Genomic DNA, 21,734 nt, shown 5'->3' on the forward strand with positions numbered 1-21,734 from the left:
AAACTACCCAAAATCGATGCATTAAGGCATGGGTGCCCCAACATCATTTTGAAATAGAATCCCTGCACATCTTCAGGTAACCCTACGTGAAGACTGCATCCCTCTGGTAGTCCTGCCCTGCCCCCAACCCTGAACGGACTGGCTATTTCTAGACATTTTCTCAGTGTTGTAACGGTTTATTGAGAAGCCACTCTGAACATCGGGAGTTCCTTCCCTCTCCTCTCAAGGTGTGACCAAACAAACTGTTTAACAGATTCTTTTATTCAGCCCTACTTCAGAACCCTACCATGCCCCTTGGATACCTCCCCGTGGGCTACCAATGAGCAAAGAACCAGGCTGGTATACAGGAAATATATTAGTATTTATTTAAATTAAAAGTAATAGAAATCACACTGAACCGCACGCGCCACTTTCTTTGTGACTCACCTTTGACTTCTGGTTACTCAAATGAATTACACAAATTAGTTAAAAAACACAAATCACAATTCTTTACTTTCTACAAATTTCACTTCAAGAAACAATTAAGCTGATCAATAACCAAAACAATTATAAATGTAGTGCTATGCAACTTTGATTTTCCTGCTGGCTTAAAAAGCTAGCAGTAGGGCTTCAAGATTGGTACAGTGGGAAATGAGTGTTGTTAATTTAGCATTTAACAAAATAACAGCCCATAGCATTCCACCAAATGGGGAATTCATTTAATTAATCTTTTAGTTAAGTAGGCTAAGGATCTACACAGTCGCCCCGCCCACCATAAAGGGAAATGATTTAAGGCAAGCAGATTTCCCCACCTTTTGGTTTCCCAGGGTGCATTGCTACTTACATAGAAAGCCTCGATTTAAGGTTCAGGAAAGCTATCTGTGTTTTAGGATATTCTGGAAAAATAGGGCAGGGTTCTGATCACTCCAATCTCAAGGATGGCCTCCAGCTCTTAGGCTTTCCGAGAATATACAGCTCCCCCAAGATGCATTCTCAGAAATCTACTCTGGTGTTTCCTTGTAGCTGTCAGATGGTACGTTTCATCAGCCCTCCTGATGGTAAATTTCCACAGTTCTCTCCCCTCCTCCTAGTGCAGTCTCCCTCATATAACAGCGATGACAGCATCAATTTTACAATCTTGGGGAACTACCCTTCCAGAGTTCTTGCAACTAGGATTGGACAGTTACCCTTCTCTCTCCTCTCCACTCCAGACCCTCTCTACGGATTTGTTTAAGAGTCTGGAGCAGACATATGGCAGCTTAATTTACAAGCCCCATTTGTTCTCATGTTATGTGGCAAAACTTCAGAATTTTACTAATAACTGCCATAATGTACATATTTTCTGATTCAGCTAATCATGGGGAATTAAATAAGACAACAGGCAGGTCTGCACCATTTTGCACGGCCGTGTGGCACATTTCTGCCCTTTTCTCAAATAGTATAACGGTTATGAATATGTAATTTATTACCCATATACCTAATTGTATCCGCCACTTGTTCACCAACTCTCACATTTGGAACATTTTCAGATCAGCCAGAAACCTAGTTTTACTGGCCATTACAGTTCCCTCACTCGTAAGTGCATGAGTTGTATACCTCCAAAATTGCCTCATGGTTGCTGGGAAAAAGGCCTAAATTATAATAGTCCTTTTAAATTAATTGCAAATCTGTATGCACAGGAAATGGAGATCTGCTTCCCCCAGCCACCTACCTCTCTCAGCCAGCCTGTGACCAGAGGTTTTTTATGAGTCTCTTTGAAGTTGGTAGTTTGCTCTTTGAAGTTGTAGCCCCGAGAGGCCACCATGGGGTGCATGGTGGATCGATAACAGTTTTGTCTGCTCCCGAGCCCGGGGATGTAAAGGGGAACTGAGCCCCTTTACACCCCCTGGAGCAGTAAGGAGTATAGCCCCCCACTGCAGATGGCCTGGGGGACCTCTGTCCCAAGTTTGGAGAGAATGGGGGAATAAAAAGCCAAGATAGCCACGTAGGGAGCTAGGCATAGGAGACGGCCCGCCACCCACACAAGAAGAGCGGGAGATGAGGGCAGAGAGGAGCCTGAGTCAGCCCTCTGTGGAGTGCTCCCTGGTGATGACGCACACTGGCAGAGAACTGCCCATAGGTTGGGGTGGTGCAGTGCACTCAAGAAGCGGATAGTGGGTGAGATATGCCAGGGAGGCACAGGAGGCTACCGCATCATGGACGGCCCTATGAGGGGGCAATGCATCAGGCCTGGAGATGCACAGACTGTGGGAGAGAAAACACCAACACAGAGGCCCAGTGTAGAGAGTCTGAGCTCTCAAAGAGAAAGAGCGCACAGCGAGAAAGAGGAGTGTCCACCCGGGAGGCCTGAAATCCATGAGCCACCGGCGAGGCTGAGAGTGAGGTAGGACCTGGGATCCCTGTTGCCCCGCACCCGTTTGGGGGGTGGATGTGGAGAGAAGGGGGAGAGGTGGTGAGCAGGGGGAATTGAGTGATCTCGGAGCCCTCATCTTGAGGGGGTGAGTCAAGAGTGGAGCCAAGCTCGATTAGTGGCATTGTAGGGGCCCATGCACAGGGAGGTCTTGAGAAGGGGGCCAGATGAGACTGGCCAGGCCTTACGACCCACGGAAGGGGAGGTGATGCCAGAGCCCTATAACATCAGCTTTGGGACTAGGTAGTGAGGTGTGAGCCCCCTCGACTGGTAGAGGGGCCTGTGCCCACCTCGCCACATCACCCAGGTCTATGGCAGGCCTGCACCGGGGAATGGTGAGGAGACACATTCATGTGGATAATTTGAGGGGGTGGAGAAACATAAATAAAGTACCCCAAAGGAGAGATACTGAGCCCCCAGAGAGCATCCAGGGACAATCATCAACTACATAGGATAAAGGAGCCTTCCACTTGCCCCTATGGTTCCAGCTTACCCACCTAACAGTCACAGGAACGTTGTGTGGTCAGTGAATAAGGCCATACCCCTCTGAACCCAAACAACTAACCTGAAAAGGTACGGCCAGGGCATATACAGGCGGGCCAGTGGGGAGCTACGAGATCTCAGAGGTAAATGAGCTGGAGGACTTCTCTTGAGAAATTTCCATTACAGGCTCCCCGGCCCAGAGCTCCCATGACCATACCCAACCAAGTAGGAGGAATGGAGGAACACCCGGTATCCACCAAAAAGGACATTGCGATGCCTATGGAAGAAATCAGGGGAATGTGCTCCGAATTGGGCCTCTGGCTGGACAAGATGGACCAGGGTATGGATGCCACCGACAAGAGGGTTCAATGCCTGGAGAGCAATCAAACCTCCTTCGACACACTGGAAATGCAAATGGACATGAGATTATCAGAGCTGGAAAGGAGGGAGTCATAAATTAAACTGAAGATGGACCATTTTGAGAACAGCGAGTGGGGTAACAAACACTGCTTCTTTGGGTTCCCGGAAAGAGAAGGAGAGACCAAGGAGATATCAAGAGGTCGATCATGGAGATGCTCAGGTTCCTGTTTGGCTCGAATGCAATCGAAAAACCCACGATTGACCAGGCACACCGGGCAGGTGGAGGGGCGGGAGGCCGAAGAACAATTCTGGCAAAAGTTCCATTACTTCCCGGAAAAAGTAATGATACTGGAGAGGGCGAGGAAGGTGGGCTCAGTGGCCTATGACCCCGCCAAGATAACAATATATCAAGATTGATCGCCTTCACACTAGCCAGAAGAAAGCAATGTGCACCCCCCCTCCCCCTGACGAAAAGGCTCATTGAAAAGGGAGTGAGGTACGCTAAGGGCTTTCCATTTTCCATATCCTTTGAGCACGAGGGCTACTCGTACAGGTTAATAACGGAGGACGACATCCAAAGGGTGATTGATGAACTTATGGGGGACCACCCCACCCCCCTCCCCGCAAGGACCTGGTGAGACGCGGGAGGATCATGTTGCAGCGGCAAACTGAAGGACAGACAAAGGAAGATTAAATAACTTAACCCCTCCCCCAGGAGGAAGAGGGCCTCACTGACAAATGCGACAAAGAATGCTATTGGGGTCTAAGCTTACGAATGCTTGGCGGAGGGTGAACTGAACAAGCAGCCCCCATTGGGACTTGATGTAAAATTGACAAAATGAGATGGGCAAGAGGTGGCTGGGGGGCTTGCAGTGAATTGAGATTTACTGTGCTGAAGGGTGCTCAGGGCAAGGAGCTTGTTTTGGAGTGGTTCCGAGTTCGGAGGGGACCACTGGTGATTTGATCCTGTACAAAGTGTCTAATCTGGATGGGGATGAATGCTAAGGGGGAGGAAGGGAGGGATGGGGGAGTTTGTTAGGTGTATTTCTTATAAGGTTCAGAGTGTGCTGATGCAAAGCTGGTTTGGTGTCGAACGATTTGTCTCTGGGTACGTCTGAGATATATGCTATTCAAAGAACTAAATAATGCCCTGCTTTGGTGAAATGAGTATTGGCTCCCTCAATGCATGAGGCCTCAACTCACTCAATAAGAGGTTGGTGGTGCTCTGTGAATTAAAGAGGGCGCAATTTGACTGGCTGAGGGACAAGGAAACCCAGTTAGTGTCCCGGGAGGTGGGCAACATCTTTTTGCCATCCGATGTGAGGAATAGGAAGGGGGTGGCAATTCTGGTTTCAGTCCAAATGTTTTTTTTTTAATGTAATCGGTCCTGGCTGATCAAAATGGGAGGCACGTGTTTGTTAAGGGTCACCTACAGGGATCCCGGATCACCCTGGGGTCAGTCTATGCCCCTAACGTGGGCCAATGTGAAATTTGGGAGAAAGTGAGGGATACCCTGATTACGTTTGTGGAGGGCCATCTGGTGGTTGGAGGGGATTTCAACATGGTTCTGGACACCGGTGAAAGACTGCAAGCGGATGGAGAAGGGTCCCCAGAGTGGGGGGCAGAGACTCAGTACGGTTTGGGGAAGTGAACGAATTTCTGGGCTTGGTAGACTCTCTATCCCTCCCACCCGTGGATGGGAATAGACCATTCACCTACTATTCACCAGTGCGCGATTCATTCTCTCGTATAGACCTGATTCTGGTAGACACAACCCTGAGGGCGCAAGTTTGGGACTCACAGGTCTCCCCAATCTCATGGTTTGACCACGATGTTGTAAAGTCTACAGTGGGCGTGAGATGGACAGCGCGCCGGCGTGGGGGTGGGGGGTGGAGATGCAGTGACTTCCTGCAGAAGGTTTGAGAAGTGCAACTGGATCTGATCTTGGGGATCGATGACTATTTCCTCTTCAATGACACTGGGGAGTTGGGGACCCAAACTCTTTGAGGGGACTTTAAGGTAACGATCCGAGGGTTGCTGATTAAGTTAGGTGCGCAGAGAGAGAGGGGAGAAGGAAAACAACCTACATAAAAAGGTAGCGCAGCTATGACCGGTGGCGCCCAGGGAAATGCATATCCCAAGCTGAAGCATAAGAGCTTCAACGGTAAAAACCCTACTTAAGGCCATCCTAACTCAAGACACAGAAAATAAACTTCTGTTCCTGAAACAGAAATATCATGAAAAGGGAGATAGGGCAGACAAGATCCTTGCATGGAGACTGAGGGAGGAGAGGAAGCAAAGAATGATCGAGGGATAGTGTCTGGGGAGGGCACGACCATCATAGACCCAAAAGGTATCGAAGAGCAGTTTGTGAAATACTACAGCAACCTCTATACCACAGAACTGGAAGGGCGATATTGCGCAGATAGAGAATTCCCAGACGGGCTTCCCCTACCGGGGCTAGCCCCAGAAATAGTGGAGAACCTTGAGCGCCCAATTACGCCTGAAGAGGTTCTCCAGGCCATGAAGGACATGAGTTAAATGACAACTCAGGGGAGGATGGTTTCTCGATTAAGTTTTACAAACTGTTTAGATCATGACTGGCCCCGTACTTACTGAGAGTATTTAACGCCTGCCTGCAGGGGGAGACCCTGCCCCCCACTATGCTATTAGCAACGATTGTGGTGCTCCTTAAGGGGGGTAAAGATCTGTCCAGATGCATGTTGTACAGGCCGATCTCCCAGACAGGAGGGGGAATGCCAAAGTTGGTACACGGCGACCAGGTGGGCTTCATCAGGGGAAGACAGGGATCAGATAACATCCGGGAGACCATGAACCTCATACACTGTGCTCAGTAGGAGGACCTAGATGTCTATTTGGTATCCCTAGACTCAGAGAAAGCATTTGACAGGGTTGAATGGCCCTTCATGATGAGGGTCCTTTCAAAGATGGGGATGGGTACTAACTTCCTGGAGTGGGTAGCAGAACTCTAAAAACAGCCTAGGGCTAGGGTGTGTGTGAATGGGGGATTCTCAGAGATTTTCAGGCTGACGAGGGGCACAATACAGGGGTGCCCCCTCTTGCCACTTCCCTATGCTCTAACGAGGGAACCACTAGCAATCGCAATTCGAACAAACAAGCAGATCCGAGGCATCACGGGGGGGGGGAATCGAGTTTAAACTCTTGTTATTCGCAGATGACATATTGGGGTACCTCACCAACATTCAATCCTCGCTCCCTGCGCTCTTGCCACAGATCTCGGATCATGGCTGTCTCTCAGAGCTGAAAATTAATGTTGAGAAATCATGCATTATGCCAATACTGGAGCTCATCTCCTCCGTCCACCTAGACTCAAAAAGGAAATTCCAGGCTATGAGAGTACAGAAAAAGAGCATTCACTACCTGGGCATCACTGTGACCAGAGACTTAAACGAGCTAGTCTCAGCGAATTATGACCCCTCTTGCACGCAACCAACAGCTTACCTAAAAAGGTGGGACCCCCAGGTACTGACCTGGAATGGAAGGATGACCTCTATAAAAATGAACGTGCTCCCCCATTTATTATATCTATTTGTGGCCATCCCAAGATAGCTCCTGGAGAAGTTCTTCTTAGAATTATTAGGAGAATTCTGCAGATTCATGTGGGGAAATAAAACCCCAAGAATTAAAATGGCCACACTGACACTCCTGAGGGATAAGGGGGGATTTGGGTTCCCAGACATTTGCTTATATTACAAGGCAGCCCAACTGAGGGTGATGCTCGAGCACAAGAGTGACTGCCCGAGGACCTACTGGCCCTACCTAGAAGATTGACGGCCCATCCTCTGAAGGTGAGGTACTATTTGTGGTCCCCTCTCAGGTCCATCCATGAATGCCTCAGGTCACCCCCCACTACGGGAGTTCTTTGGTCCATATGGCGCGACACAGCAGGTAACCGCACATTTTCTATGTGGCCATCTCCCCTAGCATCAGTTTGGGGGCCCCCACTCGACTTCATGCTTCAAGGGCTAGCTTACTTGCAGAAGTGGTCGGACATGGGTTTTTAGCAGGTGGGACAATTGTTTAAAAACAGGGTTTTTCTAGACTTGGAATTCTTGGGAGAGGCGCTGGAGAGGTCTGTGGTCTCAGTCTTTGAGTACCTCTGCATCAAGGGCAGAATGACAGACCAAATTTCGGGTGTACAAGTGGCAGGAGAGCTAACGATGGTCGAAAAGGTTCTTGATGCCTCAACCATGTGAAAGGGCATATTGTCCAGACTGCACAAAGCCCTGAATGAGTCTTGCCTAGGGGGAGACAGACTTTGCAGAGGTATTGGGAGGAGTTAGCGGGGGAGGAAATCACAGAGGAAGAATGGGCGCATATTCATAAAGTCACCTTTCAGGGCAACTTGTTCACCTCCATACTAGAGTACAATTTTAAAGTACTGATGTGTTGGCACAGGTGTCCCCTGAAGTTGTCCACGATGTTTGGAGGGGCCTCTCCAATGTGTCCCAGGGGTTGTGGTCAGAGAGGGTCCTTAGCCCATATGTGGTGGCACTGCCCCCATGGCACAGGTTCCAGAGAAAAGCAGGGAAGAATATAGACTCCGCAGGATGTGGGAATCCATGCTGGGAGTGGGGAGGTTGGCCTTAGCCCAGGGATGGAAAAGTAGGTCTCTCCCGTCAAAGGAAGTGTGTGAAATGATAGTACACAGCATGATGGCCATGGAGAGGCTTATGGCAGTGGTGCATGATAGGCTGTCCGGGATACAAGGGGACTGGGGCACTTTGCTTTTGAAATGGGGGCTTGATGATAGGGTCTCAGCAACCCCAGCAGATACGTGCGTGGAGCGAGGACGGAGGGAGCCCTCAGAGGGAGCCAAAATAAAACCAGTAGGGAGCCAAAATAAAACAGTAGGGATCATTTGTTTCTTTCTTCTTGAGCTAAAACCTAACCCCTTAAATGGTCATTGACATACCTGGTCGAGTTAATTGAGAAGCGGATAAGTGGGGGAAGGGGAGGGGTTTTGGGGAGTTGCTTTTCATGTTTTTCCTTTGGAGTAAATTGAGTGAGGGGGGCTGGGTAAAATTTGGGGAGTGGGACTGTTTTTCCTTGTGGGATTGAGTTCAGCAATTGTTCATGGAATGTCTTGATTCCTTAATAAATGCTAATAAAACCTGAGTTTAAAAAAAAGAAGTTGTAGGCCCTATTTTCACAGCTTTTAGTCATGCTCCAGCCAAGGGGAACTGTCCTGCTATCCCTGCCTTCAGAGTTAGAAAGTCTGGGGAACACTGGGCTTTCTACACCTTTAGCAGGGCACACTTTATTGCAGTTGTAATTAGATGGGGGATGTCACTTTTTAGTGGGGGAGTTTGTGGTGACATTGCTCCAATAGCCAGTTAAAGGGTTTGCCTTTGGCTGACATTTTTCCATGGAAAACAAAGTGGCTCTTCAAATGTCACTGGTATTTTGTATGCGAAACATAATATACATTACTTTTTGTCAACACGCACCATGTCTTTTTCCCTGAACATTTTTTTCTGTTAGCAGGGGTACATTTTTCACATTTAAACTGCAAAGCCGTTTTTGTGTTGTCAGTGTTGAAAAATCCTGCTTTTCATGTGAAAGGGACCTTTGATTTTTCTTCTTGCTTTGTGAATTAAAATGCTGCTTTTCCTTGGGTAATGACATGTAGGCCTTTTTCACAGGGCCCTTCAGTTTTCATTTGCAATCACACATGCAAAGCCGTTTTTGTGTCAATATGGAAAAATCCTACTTTTCATGTGAAAGGGACCTTTGATTTTTCTTCTTGTTTTGTGAATTAAAATGCTGCTTTTCCTTGGGTAATCATAGGTAGGCCTTAGACAGATGAATCTATTCTGACGTTCGTTATCCTTGAGCATTGGCAGTGGAGCAGACCTTGAGAGAGAGAGAGAGAGAGAGAGAGAGCGAGAGGCCAGTTTGATGAGTTACTTCATTATGCGGCTAGTAGCTTTGACCATGGGTTGGGGGTTTGAAACTTCAATTTTGGAGAAGATGGCAATGGCCAGCACGTGGGAGGGTTCAGTCCATTTTCCTGCTCGTTAAAGGTCACAACAAATCGGGCTAAAAATAAACCCACTGCCTTTTTGGTGTGCAGCCTTCAACGTGCCTTAAACACAATGAGCCCACTTTTGTTGTCAAGTCGATTGGAAAGAAATGAAAGAGGAGCCTTTTGGGACATGACAGGTCATCGGGGCGGTGGGGCACTGGCACAGAAGATTTGATTCAGAGGCAAATAGGTCTATAATGGCCATTGCCCTTCTTCAGGTGTTTGGAAACGTGGTAGTGAGGACGCAGGTCCCGAGTGGTGGGAATATTTGACTTAGGTGGTCTGCATGGCCACTCCCCCCCAACCCCCGGAAGCTATACGGCCACTAGCCTGAGATGATGAGCTTAGGGTGAATCTCATTCTGCGTCCTAGGCTGGGAGTGGGTTTACCTGTGTCCGAGATGATTGCCTTCTAGGGCCGCTCCACTCCCTACCATCCCCTAAAAGAGCACCAGAGAACTCCGAATGACGAACAGTTCCTAAAAGAGCACCAGAGACCTCCGAATGACGAACAGTTCCTAAAAGAGCACCAGAGACCTCCGAATGACGAACAGTTCCTAAAAGAGCACCAGAGACCTCCAAATCACGAACAGTTCCTAAAAGAGCATCAGAGACCTCCGAATCACGAACAGTTCCTAAAAGAGCATCAGAGACCTCCGAATGACGAACAGTTCCTAAAAGAGCACCAGAGACCTCCGAATGACGAACAGTTCCCGCCAACTCGAGGACTGACCAGCTTTCCATTTTGTCAATTTCCCTCTGGCCGATCAGGCCCTGCAGGGTTGCCCCCACCCAACTGTGGCACATCAGTAGAGAGTGTAACAGGCACTGGCGAGATTACTGGGATGACTAAGCAAAACAAAAGAGGTGATGGCTGGAAGGTTTAGAGATCCCTGGGATGACTAAGCAAAACAAAAGAGGTGATGGCTGGAAGGTTTAGAGATCCCTGGGATGACTAAGCAAAATAAAAGAGGTGATTATGAAAGGTTTAGAGATCCCTGGGATGACTAAGCAAAACAAAAGAGGTGATGGCTGGAAGGTTTAGAGGTCACTGGGATGACTAAGCAAAACAAAAGAGGTGTTGGCTGTAAGGTTTAGAGATCACTGGCATGACTAAGCAAAACAAAAGAGGTGATGGCTGCAAGGTTTAACAAAAGAGTTGATGGATGGAAGGTTTAGAGATCCCTGGGATGACTAAGCAAAACAAAAGAGGTGATGGCTGTAAGGTTAGACATCCCTGGGATGACTAAGCAATGCAAAAGAGGTGGTGGCTGGAAGGTTTAGAGGTCACTGGGATGTCTAAGCAAAACAAAAGAGGTGATGGTTGGAAGGTTTAGACAGCACTGGGATGGCAACAGTTAGGTGATGGGACTCCAGCCACCATTCTCGACTTTGCAGAATCTGTCTTGTAATCCGGAGAGGCCAGCCTCCAGTGGTCTCAACAGGTGCTGAACTAGCAGCCATAGGAGAAGGGAAGCCAGGGGAACCCCCACATTTACTTACCACTGCCGCCTCCATCTCACTCTCAGCTGCACCCGTTTCTTGGGAGGACGCAGAAAGAGAAGGCTGCATGACAGGCTGTTTCACCCTTTTATAGGAAGGAGAGGAGTTTTCAAACAACAGACTTTAATTTTTCATTTTTTATTTAAGTGCATTTGGCTTGTCAAATAACCCTTTTACTATATATACAAAATTCCCCACTAACACATATAGACATGAATTAGAAAAATGTCATAGCATGCAATCAACATTAGAATTGTAAAATCATGAAACAATATCAATAGGCGAACATGCGGGTAGCAAATCAGGCAACTTCTTTGCCTTCAGCCAGACTGTGATGTGCAACTGCAGTGATTACCACAGGTCGGTAACAGGGCTAGTAAATGTGGTACATGTTCTGTGGTATTCTAGAAGCAGTTCTGGACAGGCCGTATGAAAGTGTCTGGCTGTTTCGACACTACTCCCATAGAGAGGGCACGATGATCTTCAAAAGGGATGCCATTGCAGGGCCTGTATACCGCGATGCCGGGAGAAGCCCGGAACGCAGGCATGTTATAAAGCGAATCAAGGGAGGGCTGCAGTGGTTTAACTAAGTAGCCACGTGGTGATGTAGTGAAGAGACCCTAGTGGTGTGTATACGGGTTATATATACCTTTTCTTAGCAGTGAGACTAGACAGCGATTGAGACTGATCACGTGTCATGGTTTTCAGTTTCCACAGCAGAGACCGTGTTCATATCCGCAAGATGCGCAGTTACTGTGGCAACTAATTCCTTGTACGCCATATTGGTCGGCTTCCACCCAGCGTGCGCCACTGGTTAGACCCGGTAATGCTGTATTACAGCCGGCCGCAATTGCGATTTTTACTAAAAAATGACCACTTTGCCAATTTCCATAAGGAAGAAAGAGACTGGAGGCCTAGTTCCAGCCTCATTGCTTCTACAGCAATAGCACCCGGCAGGCCTAGTCAGGAACGCAGTATCTGGCCTCAGCCTTATCCAACCAAATAACAAATCTCCCAGGCAATACCTCCAGTGCATATAAGATGATAGGACTGATGAATTTGCTGTAAACCTCCAGCATGGGTTCAGTGGAGTGGCCACCATGCTTGCAGACGGCACTTTTGATGGCTAGCCAATGACGTAAAGACTTGGCGGGAGTACTTCAGCATAATACGATGGGAAGGCCCGGATAGTTGTATATTCTTATGTGCTCTAGGCACTTGCCACCCATGACCCAGGAGAAAGGTGAACCACAAGAAGCTTTCCTGCTGACTGCCATCATTTCTGTTTTAGTAAGGTTGATCTTCAGACCGTTTAGCAAAGCGTAGGAGTGCAGAGCACCCCGCGCTGCAGTGCCACAGGTGTTCAATCAAGCAGAATGGCGTTGTTCGGGGTTCAAGAGCCATACAATGCTCTCGCTGCCAAACTTGGGTGGGAAATTTCGCCCAGTTTCCAAGACCATGTCTAAATTGGCCACGTAGAGGTTGACGAGAAGAGGACCTAAAACACACCCTTGTTTTAGGCCGCTGTTGGTTGCGTATGATTTTGTAGCGCTCCCCTCCTGTGTCAGCCTTACTGTGACCGATGTTTCACTATAGAGCAATCTGATGAAATACATAAGCCTGGAAGTGGCCTAGTGCGGGGAGGAGATAGTGAGCAGGTAGATGTATGCAGCAAATGACCATTCCCTACACCATGCATAGCGGTGTCAGCCCCCATTGGCGCCCCACCCCCACCTCCGGTCGTGTGAGGATGACATACCTTGGGAACCAAAACCTGAGCAGTCAGTGAATAATAGTCTGACAACAGTTTACATTTTTTGGAAACACGGATCACAGTTTATTGGAGCATACAATACATAGGGGGCAGTCCCAGCCCTAAAGCACCATGGTTCCTGACCATCTATACCACAAAATGCCTAGCCCCCCAAAAAGTGGGGAAAAACCGACTGTTCCGGTGTCCCCTTGCCGCCTCCATGCATGTCGCAAGGCACCAGACATTTGGGATCCAATGCCCGTCGTCCGACTTTGGCTCGAGTGCGGCCATCGGGAAACCGCACACAGTTCCAGCCACAGCGTCCTCCCTGGCTAGGACTGCCCCTAACTCTGCCAAGCTTTGGGGGTGGCCTTCCCGTTACCCCCAATGCCTCCATGCTCCAACCACTTACCATTCCGCTCCGTTGCTGATGTAGTGGCCACACGGTATTCCTCGCCATCCCTCCACAACGGGACCTTAAGTCATCCTAAATCCCTGAGAGAACCCTCCCCACAGTAATTACCTATCCCAAGCACTCGGGCGTTCCTGCGGAAATTCAATCGGTACCCCTCTGTCCACGGGTGTGGCCCCGTCGACCAAACCGCCTCATTGCCCTCCTTTTTGCCCTCCTGCCACCCCGAGTCCCCCTGCAGTTTTGGAGCAGGAAATGGCTGGGTGGCTGCCTCCACATCTAAAACATTTATGAGAGAAACAGCACTTGCTCCTCCAGGTGCAGGACCCTTTATTGAATGGCCTACATTTTTTCACCTCCCTCAATTGCTGGTTGGCTTGTTCTCTCCCATCTGGTCTCTGATTTTCTTCCTATTATAATCTGTTGGCCTGTTCCCACCCTCCCTGTCTTGGAGGGGGTGGCTGAAATGGCTGCCACTCCTTCTTTTGGTCCTCATTATTAATACCTGGCTCCCATGCTCCCCACATCATTAGGCAGGCTGGTCCTATCTTTACCGCCCATAAACTTAGTCCATGCATCCTCATCCCTGTCATCCCACCTCATGTCTGGTACCCGTGCCATCCTTCTTCTAAAGGTTCTATCATAGTCTATCCAACCCGTAGTCCCGTATTTTTCGTACTCCGTCGTAATTCTCCTCTTATATGTCATTAAAGCCTGACCATCCTTTGGCTATTTCTCCACCCAAACTACTGCCAACCGATCAAACGCCAATACCCAATTCTATATGTTCTCCTCTGGTCTTACCCTCTCACCGCTCTTTCTGTCCCCGCCCCCGCTGATAAGATCTGGTCCTGAGTTTTTGGTCTCGCAACTGCACCTTGTGTCACATTGCTCTCGTTCCCAGATTCCTCCTTTAAATTATTTTGCATGTGCGAAGCCATCTCACATGTAGAGGTTAATAAGGGTGCAACCCGCCGGACTGTGGACCCCCCTTCCTTAATGGCCGATGAGACCCATATTGCATCGGGTGCACTTGCTGCCCCAACTGGTTGATGGGCGGCCACCGTTGTGTGTGTGTGGTCATTGGGGGGATGTGCCGACCGCATCCACCGCTAGTGTCGGGCTACTTGCCGTGCTTCAGGAAAGCAAACCCGATGGTGTTTGTAGAGTGCTGACCATGGTCTGTGCCGCCCTACCTTTCCCAACCGCCCGTTTCTTTTGGGTTGGTGTACTTTGGACCTCCAACCCTGATCCCACCAGCGCACTTACCGATGCCAAAACCGCCTCCTCACCCTGTTTGGTCCTGTATGCCCCCTTAGGAGTTGGGCCATTCACTAGGGGTACATCCCTAAGTACGGGGATGTGTGGAACTGCACGCCCTTGTGCTACCACGGTATGCTGATTGGGTAGCGGCTCATTTCCTTCGCTCAGCATTTTTTTTGCCCAGTCCTTTCCTCTGACCAGCATTCGTTCCTGGAATCGTGCAAACAACCAGGCTTCCTCCTCCAAATCATTGGCCGATGTGTCCAAAACTAAGTCTACCCCTGAAAACAGGGCCGGTGACCCTATCTGAGACATTGCTACGCAAACCTAGAGCTGGATGAAAAATGAAGACAAATTAATTACCATACATTTCCTTCCTCACTTCCAGCATATTAACCTGATTATTTCCTGCCCCTTACTGCTTTGAGCACTAACCAACCTGGGATAGAGTTATTAATAGCAACTGAACATCCCATCTCCTTAGTTCTGACCCCCTGCTTCCCCTCTCAAAACACCCGCACCTGATCCTTTAAGCAAACCTTTTGTGCTGCTGTTTATCTCTGCATGTATTTCAATCACAAAAAAACACCTTACCAATGCATGAGCGCTGTCCACTGTACCTCCTGCACCCTAAAAAATTGTCCTTTGCCGCTGGCCTATAAACCTGTTTGTGGTAGAACATTGAAATTTGTTATTCCGATATGTTGCAAAAACACTTTGTCCAAGTATAGAACACATTGCATCAGGCCTTTACAACTTCTGTAAATGGAGGTGCGCCACACTGAACGCCGAGAAAGTTGCGATGCCTGAAACAGTAAATAAAAACTCAATAAATTCACTTGCTAGACAGAGTGGCGGCCAGAAAATTTAACTGCAGCTCGCGTCCCCGTATAGTGATTTTGTAGGCCCCCCCCTTCCTAAAAGACACCAAAACACTTGTGTATAGGTGTGTTATAAATACTGCTTCCTTGCTTCCTGCTAGACACTGAAATTGGGTGCAACCGACAAAGTAATCAAGAACCCATCACAATCTGTATCCTGATGCATTCTATTTTTAACTTCGTACACATTCTCGGCACTAACCATGGTTTGGCCCCGTTCCAAAGTGTAGCCTGATGCCTTGATCTGCGCACTAAAACCATTAGCCCCCATTTTGGCTTCCAACCCTTGAAAGCACCTTGCAACTCGAACAAGAGAAAGAAATCAACCCAACGTTTTGCCGTTCCCCTTCTAGACACTTGGTGCTTTATCGTGCAGCGCGGAAAACCGCAATCCGTGTAGAAAAATGCTGTGCCGGCTTCTGCCCCAGTACATAGTTTTACTAACCCAAGGCACGCATGCTTTATGTTGCACAGGGACCCGCCAGACAACCATCAGCCTAAAGGAGCCTAATGGAGGCACAGCAAGAAAACCAGCAAGTTACATCCTGACTGATCTATGTGAACCAATAAAACCGACAAGTTACATCCTGACTGATCTACGTGAACCAATAAAACCAGCAAGTAACATCCTGACTGATCTACCTGAACCAATAAAACCAGCAAGTTACATCCTGACTGATCTACCTGAACCAATAAAACCAGCAAGTAACATCCTGACTGATCTACGTGAACCAATAAAACCAGCAAGTTACATCCTGACTGATCTACGTGAACCAATAAAACCGACAAGTTACATCCTGACTGATCTACGTGAACCAATAAAACCAGCAAGTAACATCCTGACTGATCTACCTGAACCAATAAAACCAGCAAGTTACATCCTGACTGATCTACCTGAACCAATAAAACCAGCAAGTTACATCCTGACTGATCTACCTGAACCAATAAAACCAGCAAGTAACATCCTGACTGATCTACGTGAACCAATAAAACCAGCAAGTTAGATCATGACTGATCTACTTAAACCAATCCTTCCAATAAAAATTGCGCCTTGAAACACTTGTGTATAGGCGTGTTATAAATTACCTATAACATGCGGCGTGACACAACAAGCATTGCCCAATCCTACAGCAACTTGGCAGCTGCAGACACCCCTACTGCCTCTTCTTTGCCGCATGCCCTATGCACACCCCCCAGCATAATCCAATCAGACCCAGCGACCCGCATTAATGCACCCAGCATACACAAATCACTGTTTTGCAACACTCGTATCAAACCTAATGAACGCGCCGAGCCCGAGGCCACGCGCCCCCGTACTCCGCTGTTAAGGAGACTCAGGGCCATATGTTATTTCCATAATTGTCATATACAAATGGATCTTTCCCTATACCGCACTCCCAACCTGCTCCGCGATCCTGTTGCATGCAGCGCATCAGCTTCCTTCCCAGTTAACACTTTGAGCGGTAACAACACCGATTATAACTACAACCCCCTAATAACATAGTCCATACAATAAGACAACTGTTGTGCCAAACCATGTTGTGATTGGGAAACTTTCCGCAAAAACGACTGCCCAATAGCCGTGACATTGCCTCACCGTAATGCTGTGACTCAGATCCGACAAACAACCGTCAAGAAATCCCTGCGGCTGTTTAAGGGTAGCCCCCTTCATATAGTAACATGCGTTTGCCTGGGCACAGAATAAACCTAACTTCCCCCGTATAGCCAAACCGCAACGGTGACAACCAGGTAGCTAGGCCACAAAGAAATGGTGGCACACAAGCTATGCTGCTAGCCATCCAATCAAATTTCATCGGAGATAAACATAAAAAAACAGACATACAGCGACCAACACTGAGCATATTGCAAAAACTAACTGCAAAACAGTGGGCTCAAATTGCATAGTTAGCCATCCCATGGGCCTGTGCAGCGTGGCGGCCACAGCAGGATGGACCCAACCAGCTCAATACTAGTGCAGTACCGGGCGGCAACCAATCAGTACCCTCCATTAAACAACATGTCATCAACAAACCTCTGTCTCACAATAGCAATGTCGCACAGAGCACCCCTCGCAGCCCCACGGCCGACCAAGCAAACTCGACACAACAGGATCGCGGTGGCCCAAGGCACACACTCAAACCATCCCTTTCAAATCATAAATGGGGTGACGATAAAACGTGTAGTGTCCACAAACTGCAAGTCAGTCGCGCGCGGCAACCGTTCTGCACAACCTCATACACAATGGTCCAAAACAACGAAAGGGACAACCAAAAACCTCCCCCTAAACATCATACATAAAGGCCAACCCAAGAATGGTGAATCTGAGCCACACCCGAGCCGACCGCCAATCCAGGAGACAAACACCCCTTCCACCATTCAGGAGCCCCAGCCCATGACCGCTGCTTGCATTCCAACAGCTCCTTCATCCCGCGGCCCACAATGGGCAGACACCCATCAACACACTGCAAAAACAGCTCATGCAGGCCGCGGCTGACCCTGGGCCAATAATTCTCCACAACATCAAAATCAGGTATAACCACAGCTCATGCAGCACAGCGGCCGATAATGAGCCCATAGTCACAGACAGAAAAAAGGAAACCACACTGGCATGATATCCCCACAAGCATTTTTTGGCGCCCCAGCGCACAGTCGTGTTACAGTTAAAAACAAGCTCACGGCGGCCAGCAGTGAGCGCATAAATGTAACATTTTTGCCACGACATAACCGAAATGAAATCGCTGCCCTGTGCTTAAAGGTCTCAAAGAAACTGATCGGCCTGGACCGATTTCCAAACCCAAGGCCCCCAGGCCTGCCCGTAAGGCATTGCAGGCAAACACAATCCCCTTACTTACCTAAGAAATCACGATCACACAAAGTCTTGCAACGGAAAGCAATCCGGACCGAGGCTAATTCGCCAGAGGTGGACTGCAAAGAGGCCGTTCTTGCAGTTCTCCTCCGTATTTGTAGGCCGTCCCCAGGGCTGGCCGGAAACGCCCGCCCTGGGGACGCCCACCCCCGCTCGTGTGGAGCGAAGGGGTAGCGACCTGCAAAGCCACGAGAGGAGGGGGGGCTACCAGAGGGGCGCCCACGCTATGTGGGACGTCCCTCGAGCACCAGTGCACCACCTGCAGGGGCTGGAACATCCCCTTAGCATGCCAAAGGGACTACAGACATTGCCGCACTGGTTTGGGACACAAGAAACGCGTCCGTTTTGCACCTACTGAGGGAGTAAAGACTGAAGGGCTAATTATGAGTTGGGCAGGAATACTGCCAAAGTTAAACACCAATATAGTGGCATGGAACCCTGTAGAAATAAGGTTTCGTATAGCCAGCCAGATAATTTTTCAGGTTCTCCTGCTGGTGGATGCGCGAGTAGACCAGATCATCCCTGGTACAATGCCAGGGTTTGCCGCCCCAGTGTTCTCCAGCCTTCTTCCACCACACTTGTGTATTTGATGCCAAACATTTGCTAATCACACGGTTGGGTAATCGGCTAATGAGGATCAGGACTTTGTGTTCCTCAGGTTTTGCTGGGCCCTGTGGCGCCGCCCGATGACGGGCGCACGCGGCGTGACGTATCACGCCGCCGCAGTTTGTATAAATAAAGGGGGCGTTCCCGGCCGCGGCAGAGCGACCGGGAAGCCCGAACTGGAAGGACTGGTGCCCGTGTGAGTCCTTGGGTGAAGGGACTTACGGGACCGCGTGGGGGCTCTGACCCGCCCCCAACAGTGGCGACGAGTGATGAGGGAGACCCGGGCCCGGCGGTGAAATTGTTCATTCCGAATTTTTGAATGGAAGCGGAACGAAGCATCGCTTCGCTTCATGCCGGGTCGCGGGACGCACACGCGGCCGGCGGCCATTTTGTCTTGTAGGCCGTGAAACTTCACAAGGCTCCGGTTTGGAGCGTGAGTACATCACGGGCCTAATTTTTGGAAAAATTGGAAGTGGGAGTTATGACCTGCATGCCCATGCTGGTTTTGTGCATTTTTACACAATTTTGGGACTCTTACGTCGTGTGAAAGCCAGGAGAAGGACCAACATCACAGGGCCTGTACAGGCCCATCCAGTGCCTAGGCTCAATTTTTGGAACCCCCAGGCCCATATGGACTTTGACAAGGGGAATTCACTGCTTTCTCTTTGTCTCCTTCATCATCAAAGCGCTGTGGTTTCTTCGCTGGCTCCTTCATCATCAGGTTTGGCTGCATGTTGTGCCTCCATTGGTGCCCTGCCTAGAAACCTCCCTCAAGTTGGGTGCCTGGAGAGGAAGAAGTTTGAGTTGCGGCCCTCAGGACAGTAGGTAGGGGGTGCCTGTGCGCTCAAACCCATGGGTGACTCTGATGATTCGGACAGTGGTGGTGCAGCTGCGTCACGTCCCCGCGATCGTGGCCAGGCTGCTGCTCAACAACAGGCTGTCCTTCCACCGGTGATCCAGGCCCCTGCAGGACTGCTGCCTGGACAACCAGGGCTTCCCATTATGGCCCAAGCACGCGCATCTGCGGCCCATGCCGCCCTGCAGCCCATTCCTGAGTTCGATGCATCGGGCCCACCCTCGAGCATGGGGCCCCGATGGAGAAGATGGGTGAGTCGCCTCGACATGTATTTCAGGGCTGCTCAGGTGACGGATGACGACAGCCGGATTGCCACCATGCTATACTCGGCCGGACCGGCAGTCCAGGAAATATTTGAATCACTTACTCCCATCAATAACTCCTACGATGCGGCCAAGGCGGCGCTCCTCGCGCATTTCCTCCCCCTTGCGAACGTGGACTATGAGAGGTTCGTCATGCTTTCGGCTAAGCAGAAGAAAGAGGAAACACTGGACACTTTCTACGGTCGCTTACGCCGCCTCTCCCTCGGATGTGCATGGGGAGACGCAGACGACATGATGCTCACGATGCTGATCCAGGCATGCTCCTCTGGCAAGCTCAGGAGGCAGGTCCTGAGAGAGCCAGGCATCACGCTGCCCCGCATACTGGAGCTGGGCAGATGCCATGAGGTAGCGGAGGCCCGAGCCAGCAAGATGGAAGCAGGGTCTCGGTCGGGGAGGCCTGAGGAAGTGTGTGTGGTGTGGCGAGGTGGCCAAGGTGTGAGACGCCCAGGTGGAGGACCCCGAGACAGGGCAGGAAGGAGTGGGGAGTCGTGCCAGAAGTGCGGGTATGACCTCCCCCACATGACAGAGTGCCCTGCGGTCGGAAAAACCTGCGGGAGGTGTGGGCTGGCTGATCACTTCTCGCGGGTATGTCGTGCTGCCATGCCAGTGATGGTGCCGAGGGGTCAGGCACGGTTGTGGACTCCGCGCCAGAACCAACCGCCCAGTGTAGCCCAGGTGGAGCAGGGTGAGGTCGAGCCCCAGGCGGAAGGAGCTGAGGAGGAAGACGAAGAGAACGTTTTTTTTGTCTCCAGCGTAGAAACGCTCAAAAGGAAAAGCAGGAGACAGCCAAGATGTGTAGTGGAGATCAACCACTCCCCAGTCCCGGTGCTTGTGGACACTGGTGCTTCCGTCAATGTGATGGCCAGAGGACATTTTGACTCTCTCAAACCCCTCCCGGGTCTGGCCACACCGAGAGCCCGCATATTTGCATTTGGGGGCCAGGAACCGATACCGCTGGACGGTGCCTTCGTGGCTGACGTGGAACATGATGGCTCACACATTAAGGCTCGATTCTACGTGACCCCGGTGAGCAGTAATACCTTGCTCAGCTGTGCAGCTGCAGAGGCATTAGGGATCGTGAGCTTCGCCTACTCCGTCCACCTTGAGGATATACATGACCTCCTGGACAAGTACGCTGCCCTCTTCAGCGGCATCGGAAAGATGACGGGGGAACTCATTCGACTACACATCGATGAGTCGGTGCAACCCATCGCACTGAAACACCGGCGAGTACCCTTTCACTTAAGGGGGCTGGTGGATAAGGAGTTGGACAATCTGGTGAGCCTGGATATCATCGAGAAAGTGGAAGGCCCAACCCCTTGGGTGTCCCCGATCGTGGTGGCCAGAAAGCCCAAGCAACCTGACTCAGTGCGCATATGCGTGGACATGAGGCTCCCGAACAAAGCGATCAGAAGGGAGCGGCATCTTACACCGACGATTGATGACATCATTGCGGATGTTCAAGGGGCTCGATTTTTCTCCAAGCTGGACCTCCGAGCTGGCTATCACCAGGTCGTCCTTCATCCTGACTCCCGGTACATAACGACTTTCACCACCCACCGGGGTCTGTATCGATACAAGCGGTTGAGCTTCGGGGTGTTGTCTGCCGCTGAAGTGTTCCAAAATATCATCAGGGGCGCCCTAGCAGACCTGGAGGGCATCCTTAACATTAGCGACGACATCCTGGTGTTCACCAAAACTGAAGTGGATCACATGAGGAGGCTGGGAAAGACCTTAGAACGACTCCAATCTCTGGGCCTCACCCTTCACCGGGAAAAATGTGAATTCATGCGCTCCTCCATCGAGTTTTTCGGATTCATCTTCAAGGAGGGGGGGGTGTCGCCAGACCCGAAAAAGGTCCAGGACATCAAGGCGGCGAAAGCCCCCGAGTCGGTGACCGACGTGAGGAGTTTCCTGGGGATGGTAACTTACTGTGGGCGGTTCATCCAGAACTTGGCGTCGAGATCTGA

This window comes from Ambystoma mexicanum, chromosome 1p, assembly GCF_040938575.1.
Source record: "Ambystoma mexicanum isolate Mex_15411 chromosome 1p, UKY_AmexF1_1, whole genome shotgun sequence".
Classification (NCBI taxonomy): domain Eukaryota; kingdom Metazoa; phylum Chordata; class Amphibia; order Caudata; family Ambystomatidae; genus Ambystoma; species Ambystoma mexicanum.